The 13349-nt window shown below is 39.2% G+C and overlaps 1 long non-coding RNA gene across 1 annotated transcript; it reads left to right on the top strand.

Annotated features, from left to right (window-relative positions):
- Positions 1-2280: 2280 nt before the first annotated feature.
- LOC139626406 (uncharacterized) lies at positions 2281-12719 on the top strand. Its single transcript, XR_011692250.1, has 4 exons — positions 2281-3612; positions 4119-4204; positions 10651-10853; positions 12639-12719. It is a non-coding gene; the product is annotated as an uncharacterized lncRNA (long non-coding RNA).
- Positions 12720-13349: the final 630 nt, after the last annotated feature.

Consider the following 13349-nt stretch of genomic DNA (forward strand, 5'->3'; position numbering starts at 1 on the left):
TCTAGAAAGTATCTAAAAAAACCCAGTTATTTTTATTTTTATTTCTGTTCACTGTTTTCATCCTGAGGGGGAAGAAGCTGTATTATAAAACCTAATGCAGGACTTGATGTATTGGATGAAGCAGATTTTAACAGCATCCACTGGGGTCCAAGAGTAGCTAAGGGTCGTCTCCCCTCCTATACCCCGTATCTTGCATCTATTTTCATTTCCCTCTCTATGTTTTTTCTCTTTAAAAATTTCAAACAACCAAATCTAACCTAAGCTTTCTCTCAAGGCCACAGGGCTGAGTCACTGCTTCTGCTATCAAAGCTGTGTAAAATGGTAACATGTAACAGCAGAGTATATATAGTCTGTGTTACTGAATCTGTAATCAATAATCTTCATATTTACTGTAGATGTACTCATAATTGTTACAAGATGAACAGGTAACTATGTACATGTTCCTTTAATATCCCAAGCAGTATATCCTGGTAAATCAATATAGTGATTTAGCCCTTAATACTACTGAGTACAAGCCTTATCTTAGTAAATACATCCCTGGATGAATTATTTCTGTTTATATGTGTGATTACTGTGGGTAGCCAGATTTTTTTGAAAAAATGTCTTCAGCACTTAATGGATTTTATCCACCCTAGAGAAAGGCCATTTATGTGAGTCAATCATGTAAAAAGGGGTGATTAAATCACCAGTTCTTGGTTATTAAAATAATTGTGCACATTTTGTCACATTTTACCTATTTGTCTCCCAACAGCTTACTGCCATGACTGTGACCCTGCAATGCATTTCCAATTGACCTGTTACTGCAATATGTTTACTCTAAATTATAACATATATGGAACATCAGTATAGGCTAGACAATGTAAACACGCCCATGTTCCATTCTATAAGTGGCTGTTAGTTCTATACAGTAGCCTGTATGTGCACTCTGTAAAGGGGTCTATATAAGAGGGAGAGTTAAGCAAGCAGATAGTGAGTGAAACCATTAAAAGTCAGCTACAGCTGACAGTACAGCAAGAAAACACTGAAAATGAACAAAGCATGTTGGACTGTAGTTTTGAAGGGGGGTCGGAGGAGGGTGGGAGATAGGGTTAGGAGGGGGGGGGGCTCTGCTCCTCTTCCTCTTCAAAGGGGCTGGGATACTCTAAAAATATCTCCCCGGCAGCTAATCAGAGAGAGACAGGCAGAAGCAGCAGAGATGTTTGTTGTTGTTAGGCTCTTTTGGCTTCAACAAGCAGTACCATGATGCACTGGGGGAAAGGGCCTGGACACGTCTGAATGCTTTGATCAATAGGGTTCCAGTCCCTCTGAAACACAGCCTGGCTGGAGCACCAAAGAGCTTTATGTCCACTGATCTGATTGAGCGAAGGCAATGGGATATGGACTGTTGGTATGCAACACTAGAACAGGATCTGCAAACAGGGGGAAGTTTGAGTGGCATTAATTGGAGAGCAGGATGAAATCCTGTGACAAAATGTTCACACAGCCATCAGCCTCGCTGATGAGCCGCTGAAATCTCAGTTACTGCTGGAGAAGCTAAAGGTTCAACCATTAATAACTAGTTTACTGCCACTAGAACTACAGTCATCCACAAATTCTCCATAATAATCACCCTACCAATCTGTTATGCTTTCTGTGTTGTCTCTCTGGTGGGTCATCCTTTGAAGTCTGTATTGCTAACATTATTTAGGTTTGACAAGGCTGTCCTATCCTATGGCTTGCCCGAATTTGGTTATGTTGTATGGGTTTTGTTTTGAAGGTAACAACTGTAAACCAGTCAAGTGCAGGCCTCTTGATTGAAAATGTTATTTAGACCACATTACAGGTAAAATCAAGTATAGCATTAATTAGCAAATTAATTAATTTGTTCATATAAGGTGAGAATTGAATGAGAAAATGAGAGCCCCACTGTCACTGATCCCCCCGATCCCCAATTGCACCAACCACCAGCACAAATTCTTTGTATGTGGAACATACTTGGTAATAAAACTGATTCTGATTCAGATTCAGAATGTATCATTTAGAAAGGAGATATGGGTTCAGCCTGGCTTTCAGGTGCAAAACACAGACTAACACTGTTTTTGTACTGCTATACTTTCACTTTGTCGCATTTTCTTCCTTTCAGTAACAGTGTTTGTGTCTTTTTCAATTATTATTGAAATATATATTTTTTTTACATCTTCTGCTATTTAGCAATTTTCACTGTAACATAGGCAGGAACCAATCCACATTTTAACATCTGTTGCTTTGTGCATTGCTGATATTGTGTGTCCCCTTGTGATAAAAGACATCAACAAAAAAGCTTTCTCTTGAGATTTCTGTTTCTAAAGACATTTGAAAATAAATCTGAAACCTTGAAGTAATAGGACACATTTAGATGTTCTTGGTTGGAAAGCAATCATCGTGAGCGAGGTTGGTAAACATAGGCATACAGTGTGCAAGCAGCTGACCTTGCACAGGTTCTTAATTCTGAAGTTCAGTTTCCAGCTGTTGCCTCTCAGCTGCAAATAGGGGCTGTCAACTTGCTGGGTTTTTGGGCCAGTGTTTCTGGAAGCGTAAATAAAAATAAAGGCAAAAAAAAGAACTGAGAAAGGCTAAAAAAAAAAAGATCAATATAAGAGGTCAGAGCCATGGAAAAAAACACTTTCAGTGCAGACCTGGCACTGTAGCTTTCTCCTCTTATAGCCATTAGTATAATTTTCTTTTCCATGACCCTTCTCTTCCTCTCTTTTGGGTTGAATGGCACTTCTGAATTGCCCCACTATAAGAGCATCCTTGGGCCTGAAACTAAGGTGAGAATGTGTGTGGAAAGACACAGAGAGAGCACTTAATACCCCACATCTTCAGCTGTGCCACACTTCCTGAATCCATTAGGGGGAATGGGCTTACTGACTCTTGGTGAAAACCTAAATGTAGTGCCGACTTGTCCTTATGTTTCAAGCCTGCTTGGCCTTGGGCAGACTGCAACGGCAAGTGGATGAAAACAAGAGAAAAACCACTCCAGAGCAGAACAAGCCCCTGGGTTGACAGTGCTCAGACACTGTGGAGACACACACTGGTTCACTTTATTTATAGTCTTACTGCATAATAAGTGCTCTTTGGATTGTGATGCTTCACACAACGAGACAAAGTGAAATATATGTTTTGACTAGGGGTTGCCTATACACTGGACTTCTGCACATCACAGGTGATCTTAATTACTTCATTAGACTTAGGGAAAAACTACACTTCTGTCATTCCCGGGCATTTTTGTCTTTATTTTGATAGAGAGAGACAGGAAATTCAGGGAGAGGGAGAGGGGATGACATGCAGTATAAGGCCACAGGTCGGACTCGAACCAGGCTGCTGCGGTTAGGACTAAGCCTTAGTGGTGCGCTCTATCAGGTGAGCCATGGGGGCTCCCCCTTCCATCATTCTTATTGGTAAATGGAGTCAGTGACCACACCTAATTCCAGCATAGACCTCCACACCTTCAACCTGAGTAGAGAGTTAATCAGCCAGAATAATTGAAAACACCTTTGTGAGTGTGTGCATATCAGCCAGTCACTGCTGATTACTCCTCATAGAATGGGTCTAAATCTACTACACCTTTCAGGACCTGCGGTGGCGATGAAGGTAATGGATCCACCTGCCCTCTGACTGGACTCTGCTTTGCAATTGGATTCAGGTGTAGGCACAGGGTTAAATTTAATTCTTGTAACTGAGTTTAACACAAAGTTCTCTGCTCTGTATCTGTATAGCTTACAGGTGCTCACAAAAGCACTACTCAAACAGTGTCTTTGTGTATCCTCACCACTGATATCATTTGTTCACAGGTTTTATTCACGGACTTTTATTTTTATATTTTTATACAAATACAAATCATTTTTAACAAATATAAATCTTTTCCACACATGTACAAACTTGAATTTCTCATGCAGATTTATTTCACAGGTTTATGAAGGTTGCAACTCCAGACTTATTTGTGACCATCACCATCACTTGTGACCATCACTTTACCGAGTCTTTTGGACCCTAATTTGAGCCCATATACCTGCTATGTAAATCATTCTTTTCAAAACCTTTTCTACATCTAGCTGGTCCACCTTGACAGTTGGCTCGCATCTGTTCTTCTGCAACAGGTAATTGGAGCATAAATAAGAGCGATAAGAGTGGGAAGAGGCTCGACCTACCACCTGCAGATTGTCACAGAAACAATTTCCTCAAGGTATGTTTTTAATGGTCTGTCTGAAGTTGTCAACAGGTATTGTTTTAATGAGGAGTGTGCTGCTGTGGCACTATGGGAATGGAAATCTGTGACTTAGACTTTATGAAATTTACACATAAGTAGAAGAAAATGAAAGTCATCCATTAGAATACACAAATGATAATGAATGTCTGGAATGTATGAATAAAAACAGTGTTCATATAAAGCAAATCTCTGGCTTAATATTGGTTTTAAAAAAAGAAGTAGAATTGGTTGTGAATTAGATCCAAACTATGGCTGGACTTCCTCCCCTGCCCGAATTTCTAAATGAAACCCCCTCTTCAAGCATCTGCTGATTCATAAGCCAAGAATCTATTAGTTAAGGGCAAGTTCATCCTTATCTAAAAATACCAATGCAGCTAGTGTAATGAGACTGAGTCAGAGCCAGTACTCTCAACCAGAGGCAAATTACATTCAACTCTTTGGTCAGAGCAGACAGAAGCAAACACTCTGTCGTGGCTAATTGTAATCATCTCAATTAATTGCCAGCATACAAGACGCCCCTCATTGGTGGGATGAGTGATTATGTCGTAAGTGGGTCTGCCCAGTGGTGCACCAGGAATCCAATCTTTCCCCATCTAATTATATGGGGAGTTATCGTGTCCCTAATGACTTTGCGTGTTGCCTACTGCTTAAGAAGCTCAAGATAAAGGCGAGAACAAAATGATGTAAAGCGCATTATCGTTGGGAATGGACTCCTGGCGGCATTACTTTAAATAGCGCTTGATTCCCTCTTTGTAGCCAAGCTCTTTTGTGAGATATGAGAACGGCGCTAATGAGTGCCCACACTCTTGATTTGGAATATGACCAGTCTAATTTCTGCACAGGAGGGAAAAGGCAGCTTAACAAACGAGAGAAAAAACTATATTTCTAGTTCATATGAGTGAGAGTAATTTGTGTGTGAATGCTGCCATACAGAGGTTGGTAACACCAAGCTGAAGTCGATGTTTGTGGTTGATACAATATTTTGTTGAGAAGAGAAAAAATATGAACGACTCATTACATTAAACACGTAAAGGTGATGGATGTGTGGAGTGTTCAGTTTCACAGAGAGAGTTTTATGGGTTACTTCCAAGTAGTCCCCAAGATTTAAGGATGGAGCTGTCTCAAAGGAAACAGTGAAAACTGGATATTAGGAAATGCCTTATCAATAAATGTGTAAAATAATTGTGTGCTTCTTCAAAACATTTCCCCTTAAACTGAAAGACAATATTACCATAATTCTTATCAGCAGTGAAGGTGTCACTGGTTCCAGACAATGCAAATATTTACATATTAAAAAAATTGAACTGTGGTCAGAGCAAACAACTCCAACAATCAACAAGTTTTCTGACCTGAACATCCACAAAAGTTGTTTGTCCCTGTCCTTTGTCTGCTGTCTCCAGAAATAGTACCCATATGGCTGCAGGCACACTTGACTTTCATCATTATCATTAAAATAATAAACATGCAGAGAGCACCAGTAGTAGTGTTCCAGACTTTCGTCATCATGGTTACAATAATAAACACATGGTTAAGCTTATGGGATGGTTATGGTTTGATTAGGTTTAGACACAAAAATTACTTGGTTAGGTTTAGGAAAGGATCATGGTTGTGGTTAAAAGAAGCACTTCCTTAAGGTTATAGGACCTTTGTCATCACTGTTATCATATCAATCAATAAATCAATAAATAAACAGTTAAGGTTATGGAACATCATGGTCAAAAGGAAGAATGCCGAGTATTGGTTTCAAACAGGAAATAAACAGTGGTCTCCTGGTTGAAAACCTTGTGTTTTGTCGACCCATCTGTGCATCCCATCCTCCTCCTAACATGCTTATTCTCTGTCACCTAACTTCCTCCTATGCAACGTTAGGACAAGAAAAGGTCCACAGACCATCTGTTGTATCACATAATACTGGATGCATTATGCAATATAAGCATTGAATTCAAAAGATAAACTACTACTAGATACTTCGCAATCCATCAGCTGATGATAGGAACTGTCAATGAAATGATCCCCTATACAATTGTGCAATACTATTCTGTAATAATGAATATGCATTATAATGTGAATGTGGGAATTGTTTCACAGCATGAAAAAAAAAAATACCAGGTCACCCAACAAAAAAGTTTAAGATACATTGTTATCTGCATTGACCAATCAAATAAGTGCACATTTGTGGTGGATTACTTTGTAACATGAACAGCACAATAGATAAAATTGTAGTTGTAAAATAAAATGCATAACATTGTTGTAAAATCCTGCAGTGCAGTCCTGTGCAGTGTTTTGGTGTCTGATAAGCCCTTAAAATCATTAATCTGTTGCTCAAACTGGACCAACCGTGTATTTAATTGCTTCACCAGGACCTCAGACAAAAAGTACCCAACAACGTAACACCTTGTCCTGTTGAAAGCAGTTTGTATTGGTTTTGCATGATGTGTATAAAATAAGTACATGTGTATGTGAAACGGGAAACTGAACCAAACCAGGTAGGGATTGTTGATGGGAAGACATATCAGAATAGTGATGAAGTCATTTTGTAGTAGAATACTGGATAAGTACACCCTACTCTCAGGACATTGTCTTTTAATTATAAGAAGGTCTTTACTGATCTTAACAACTTGTGTATTCCCAGGGTGCATCATTTGAATGGGTATATTATAATGAAGATCTTATGCTTTTGTATGTGCCTTTACTGTGTTCTGGGTTGGAAAAAGGTTACAATGTTTATGATAACTTTGCTTAGTTTTTCACACAGACAACTACACAACAATGTAATTCTATCTGCTTGGCTTCTCTCCTCTGCCTGCTGGTCTGATGTTTACTAGATTGTGTTGCTGTTTTTGACAAAGGCCAAGATTTGAAAGCCACAAGCTGTTTCCACTTCTTGTCTGTGTCCTGTAAACTTCAGCCTGTAAGCCTCTGCAACGTCTAAGAAAGCTGGTCATCTGCCTCTATGTTTTCTCATGCAAAATTGGTATAGCTTTCCTATGGATGTATGTGTTCAGGGAAGACTTGCATTTCCTTGACTTTGATCTTAATGCAGATGTCATCCATACTGTATATCTTAGCCAAGCGTATATGTACTGTGTCCCAAAAGTATTTCAAAGCCTCCTTAAAGAGATCAAGGTTTTCTTTTCTGCAAGGTTTTAATGGCCCACAGAGAATCAAAAGCCCAGGACTTCTCACCAGAAGATATATGAGCAAACTAAATTGGGGGAAAAGCCAAACCTTGGCAAAGCTAAAACAACAACTACAAAGACTGATCTATAATAATAATTTTCTCATTTATTAGAAATGTTTTATTTCCTTCTACATGGCTTTTTTCCCTCCAGAAGACATGAAATGTCCATGTAAATGTACACAGAGGTTGAAACTTCATCAGTGGGCATGTAATAAGTGTTGTGGGTGATGTAGGCCACGCAACAAAATCACTGCGGAGGTGCAGCCTTTGTGTGAAACATGACAAAAGCAGAGCTGAAGACACCAGATTCCCAGAAATTCACCTTCCCCTTTTATTGTCAACTTCACAACCACTGAAAGCAAGATGTACTATGATACTACCGTTCAACAGACACACATACACACATGCACAGGTTTTACCTTGAAGTGATGCATCTGAAGCAATAAAGTGACCAATTTAACATCCTCATCTTCAACGTCTGTCATTGGCAGATAAAAGACTGTCAACATTACTGCAGATTGCAGCTAATAGCCTCCGCACATAGATGAAGATGAGGTCTCAGTGGACCTGAAACCATGAAAGTAGTACCTTCATCTATAGTGTTTTCCTAGTAAGGCCAGAAGGCTCTGCATGCCTGAAATAAATAAACAGAATTAGCATGTGGGTCAGATGGTATTTCATGAGCATGTTTGCTGCTTTGAATCATTGACTTGTCTGAAGGCTTTTTAGGAGATGTGGATTAGAGATAAGATCAGTTCTTTCCCATTAAGGGAGGCATTCAACTAATCATGCAAAAATAAAGTGTGATTAACTTTGAAACAGAAAATTAAAAATGAACCAGAAACAATTGATCTAAATAAAGCTGAATCAAATGGAAATATCTTACTGTACTGCCAGATATTTACTGTTATATAGTATATATACTATTTACAAGAATGGGACAGGCAGTCCATATAAAGTTTTGGCTTTACATGGCCTTTCTACGCCTACCTCATTGTCCCCTACATCTAATTTGATGCCCTCTGAATTGTTAATCAGCCAGTGGAATATTAAGAGCTGCTACTGCTGCTCTGCCAGGGGCAACAATGTGAAACACTAAATACCAAAAAAAGCTAAGCCCTAATGATTCATTTAGGAAGATATTGATTTAGTGTGCAGTAAATTACAATTAAAGGTTGTTTGCTTTAGCATTTCCTTGGGACTCCTTCTCCCATTTAATAACCTTGTAGAGTAGCCCTAAATAAGTTACTATTGCTGTTTAAACAACTAAAACTGAAATTTAACTGGAAAACTATTTAGGCTACTTCTTTCAACAAATTTGTGTTGGCACATGAGCTTCAGAGTTTTTAAACAGTGTGTTTGTCTTTCCTATAGTTTCTTTACTTTACACCCTCATAACTGGCTCCCACACATCATAGAGGAAATAGGGAACATGAATGACAGGAACATAAATGAACAGATTTAGAAGTTTTATGCCAACATCATAAAAGTATGCAAAGATAAACTTAACTCTCTTTTTTTGGAGGGGTTGTGACTCAACCTGCATTCAGTCTCAAGCAGCAGTAGTTGCTTGGCTGGGCATTCCTTTAACAAATTTATCAGTGTTTTCATTTGGGATGACAGAGAGGGATCATGTGGTTGTTTGCTGCACTTTAGCAGCTTTCACAGTCAATGCATTGGGAATTGGCATTTACATTTGGGTCGACGAAACACCTAGTCTTTCTATCTAATTGACAACATAGCAACTAAATGCACACTGTGGGACACATTGGAAATCAGGACATTTATTTGTCAACCTTAGGAGATCTAGATGGAAAAAATTGCAGATGGGACAATGTGTTCAAAGTTACTGTAGTCATGGCTGTTGTTGCTGATCCTTCTGGTTACCTGGTTGGAGCAGATTTTATATCATCTGGTCATTAATGGTAGGCATGACATCTTTCTTAAAACACTTGAACAGGAGATGGAGCTTGAATCTAATGACATGTGTTGAATGACTAATATGGTAAAAAATACCATCAGAAACCTTAGTAGCACTGAATGAGCACTGAACTTCATATGAACTGACTTTCACAGGAAAAATTAAAGTGTTCCCTTTGCATTTTCACCTGAAGGCAAATATTGTCTTTGAAATCCTTGCATGTGGAGTCAGAGACCCATACATAATTTGACACAGGTATATCTCATTATAATACAGTGATGGGGCTTTTCACAGCAACTTTCTATGTATGCTTTGTTATTTTTTCACACCTTAAGATTGCATGTTTGACTTGCACACCTAACAGCTGAGTGAATAATCCAATATCTGCATTGTTATATCCTCAGACAGATCACTTTTATAAAATCCTACAACCCATAACTAATTTGTCCAGACTCACTGTACAAGAAATTAAACATGACACTTTTCATGCAAACATTGACCCTGAAAGAGCACTAAACAAGAAAAAGCCTATGGAATTGCAGGAATCTGTTGTGGCTGAGGAACACATTATATATGCCATAAGGGTTAAATTAGGCATATGTGCAACAGTTCAGGTAGAACACTGTGCACTGGCCGATACCTTATCTCGCTCTGTCAGTGGGTCTCCAGTGTCCCTCGGATTAATTGTATCCGTCCACTTGAGACGGGGATGTCACGCTAGTGTATGTTCAGCAGCCCCCACCACCATATCCAACTGGAAGAGAGGGAGAGAGAACAGTTGTCTTCTTTTTATCATGTAATTTTACACGATTGCATGCTAGCCCATATTTTTTCATTTTTTGTATATTTGTTTGAGTTTGGGTTCAAAAGTTTTGGTGGGGCCTATGCATGGTAGGAAAATGCTGCTATGGTTCATACACATTTACCAAAGCCATGACCACAAATTCAAACCTGAACACTATTCTAAATGTAAATCAATGGATGCTAAGACTATAACAGTTACAGAACACAACTGATACAATGGAGGAAATGAAAAAAGAACATTGACAGGTAGATGTAGAAAGAGATAGTTAAAGGATATCCTATAATTTTCTTACTGTCTACAGATCCAATGAATATACCAAAGCCAAAAATGTATGGATCCTACATAAGTATTGTCTGTGTAACTAAAGCCTGATCGATCTCATTCCTCTGGGCAGTAGGACTACATTGTCCAAAATTGTCCAAAACACATAAATGAACAAAACTGTTTCATGTTGTTACATAGTCTTTCTTAAAATGAACAAGGGGACTACAATTTGTGATTTAATCCTACAACAGATGCAGACGTGGGCATGCCGAAAATACTGAGAGAAGGGCAAACTACACACGAACAAACACTCATCTCAAAAATCTTCACCATGTTGCAGAAGAATATTCATCACTCATGGTTTTCCATGACTTAACCTACTGCCTCCATCTCTGGATTTTGGTGAAAGCCCCCTTCCTCATTCTCTGCAGCAGGATTGGTTTTGATACTCCAGGTACTGACAATGGGCAGGTTTCAAACCAGACACTTACAGTCACAGCTTCTGTCTGAGCACTTCTCAGTCTTTACTTTGGGTCAAAACTCATGAGAATCTAGCTCACAACTTCAAACCATCCAAACAGTTTAACACATGAACTATTTAGTCAGAGTAGTTCTCTAACCCCCTCTGCTATTTAAACAGAGATATTTGAGCCCCATTTTTAAAGAGCTTTTGACTCTTTCCTTTGGATATTGGACTTCAAAATTCAACATACCACCCAGGGATCAAACCCACAGCCCTAAAGCTACCAAACATGCCTCCAACTCCCTAAGCTATCTTATTCTTTTTCTTATAACCTTTGAGTCTTTCCCCCAGGGGTGGAACTTCAAAGTACAACAAGTTGCCTAACGATCAAATCCAAAACCTCAAAATGTCTGAGTGCTTCTGCCTTTCTACTTGGCCACCAACTTTTCCTTTGGACAGCACCCAAAGGAAAGAGTACAAAGCTTTAAGAAAAAGAGTGAAACAGTCCATAAATAAATAGCTCAGTGTGTTAGAGGACTGCTTGCAAGTTCCATTTTTATGAGGCTTAGTGAATTTTAAAGTTCAATACACAAATTGAACTTTATCTTTGTCTATCTTTTACAGCTAAGCATCTTACCAAATCTATGTTTCAAAGACGGGACATCCATTGCATGCAGTTGTGTGGGTCTGCATTGACCCTTGATTTTTTTCAAAATGACTAGAATAGTGGTGCACAATTGATCAACATAAGGTAGGAAGAGAGAGAATGTGAGAAATAGAGAGATAGTGGGGGTTTGTGGTAAGTCAGTGGGCAGACTCCTCGGTGGCAATACCGCAAGAGGGGGTGACGACAGCTGGCTAGTAATTGCAGCTTACAGTAATTAAAGCCTGAAAAATTAGTTGACTATTTTGCAGCTTTGGTGCATAGTACCATCCTACTCACTTTAAGTTATCCAATTGCGCAGCACTTGTAGTCCACAACCCCCCCACCCCTACCAAACAGCCCCAGGGTCACTGAGAGCACACAGTAAACCTATCTATGGCTGGTTTTCCCCACTGCCATCAGCAGACGTGTGAAATTGTGTCGACTTTGTGGGAGAGTGACATCCATTCACTGCTGACAACACCTCCATTCATAGAGAGAAGGATTCTGCCAACCAAAGACAGGTTATTGTCCATTGAATAACTCATGCCACCCTTACTCTATGGATCGATACAGTGAGCTTGTCACTATTACACATGGTCAAAGAATGAAGCAAATGTGTCCTGACTATCACAAAGTCTCTCCAGACTGCAGAGCATCAACAAACACAGCTGTTTTTAGACAGTAGAAAGTTAACAAGACTTTGCTCATGCTGAATACTCCCAGTTGTGAATGACTTTAGCGGTTGTATGTTGAACAGTTGGCAAGAAATATAATGTCAGCTCAGCAAATAATCTCTGAAATAAATAAAGTTTATTTTCACCAGAAATTATTTTCTACACTTGGTATAGTTTCCACATCTACAAAATGAAGTATGTGTCAAGAGGGAAACATAAACTCTTAATCAGCTTGGATACATTGCCTGTTGAGAAAATGTTCTACTCATGTAGGTAAATTTTTTACCACCGGTTGGTATTATGCACATGCTGTATGGAGTTTGAAACCATACTGCATGAGTTTAGGTTTTTCAGATCGAACCCATCAAACAGTAACCACTTGCCACCATTTGTTAAAAGCAAGTATGAAGTAAATGAACATGAAGGACTTTTAACTGCTGTGTGGTTCCTGTTTAGGTATGCAAGATCCTCCTCAAAACCGTGACCCCATTCACCACAGTGACTCCTGATGACTTGTCCATTAAAATTTAAAGAACACTTTAAGTCTGGCTGCTTCCACATTAAATCCCACTGGGGCAAGATGGTTCGCAAAAATCTAAGTAAGACATTTTTGTCTGCTCCAAAAATGCAGAAAATCATTATTTAGCAAGACGTACCATGTTCTTAGCCTGTTGAATAGCTGTATAATACTCTATAATAGTCCACATGTTTTCCAGTGATAAGTGTTGGGTCATGTTGACCACCTCCGAACTGTCTGAATGTCAGTCTGTTAAGCTGTTATCTTCAGCTTCCAATCATCCAACCTTCCTCACAGAGTCACAAGATCATAGCCCTGGGGTTTGTCAATGACTGGTGAGGGTGTGCAGTCTTGCCAGTTAGCTGTATGCACTGGCCTTTTGTTTGCCAGCTTTCCCTAGTACTCAGTTGAAGCAATTATTCGCTCCACTTGGCAAATTTGTCCTCCTTTCACCATTTGAGCCGACAGATGATTTAAAAGGCACCTACAGAACATCTGAAAGCCAGAGCATTCCTGTATGGGGCTTTAATTTGTCCAATTAGGCAGCTAATGAGCTAATTTAGAGCTCAAGTGAACCTCAATAAAGATGAGCATAGCCAGCCAGGAAGTTTTGGTTACAGGACAAGACTAAAAGGAAAGATTTAGAAGAA

Source organism: Trachinotus anak, unplaced genomic scaffold (assembly GCF_046630095.1).
Source record: "Trachinotus anak isolate AG129_WGS33_773 ecotype Australia unplaced genomic scaffold, CSIRO_AGI_Tana_v1 ptg000010l, whole genome shotgun sequence".
Taxonomy (NCBI): Eukaryota; Metazoa; Chordata; class Actinopteri; order Carangiformes; family Carangidae; genus Trachinotus; species Trachinotus anak.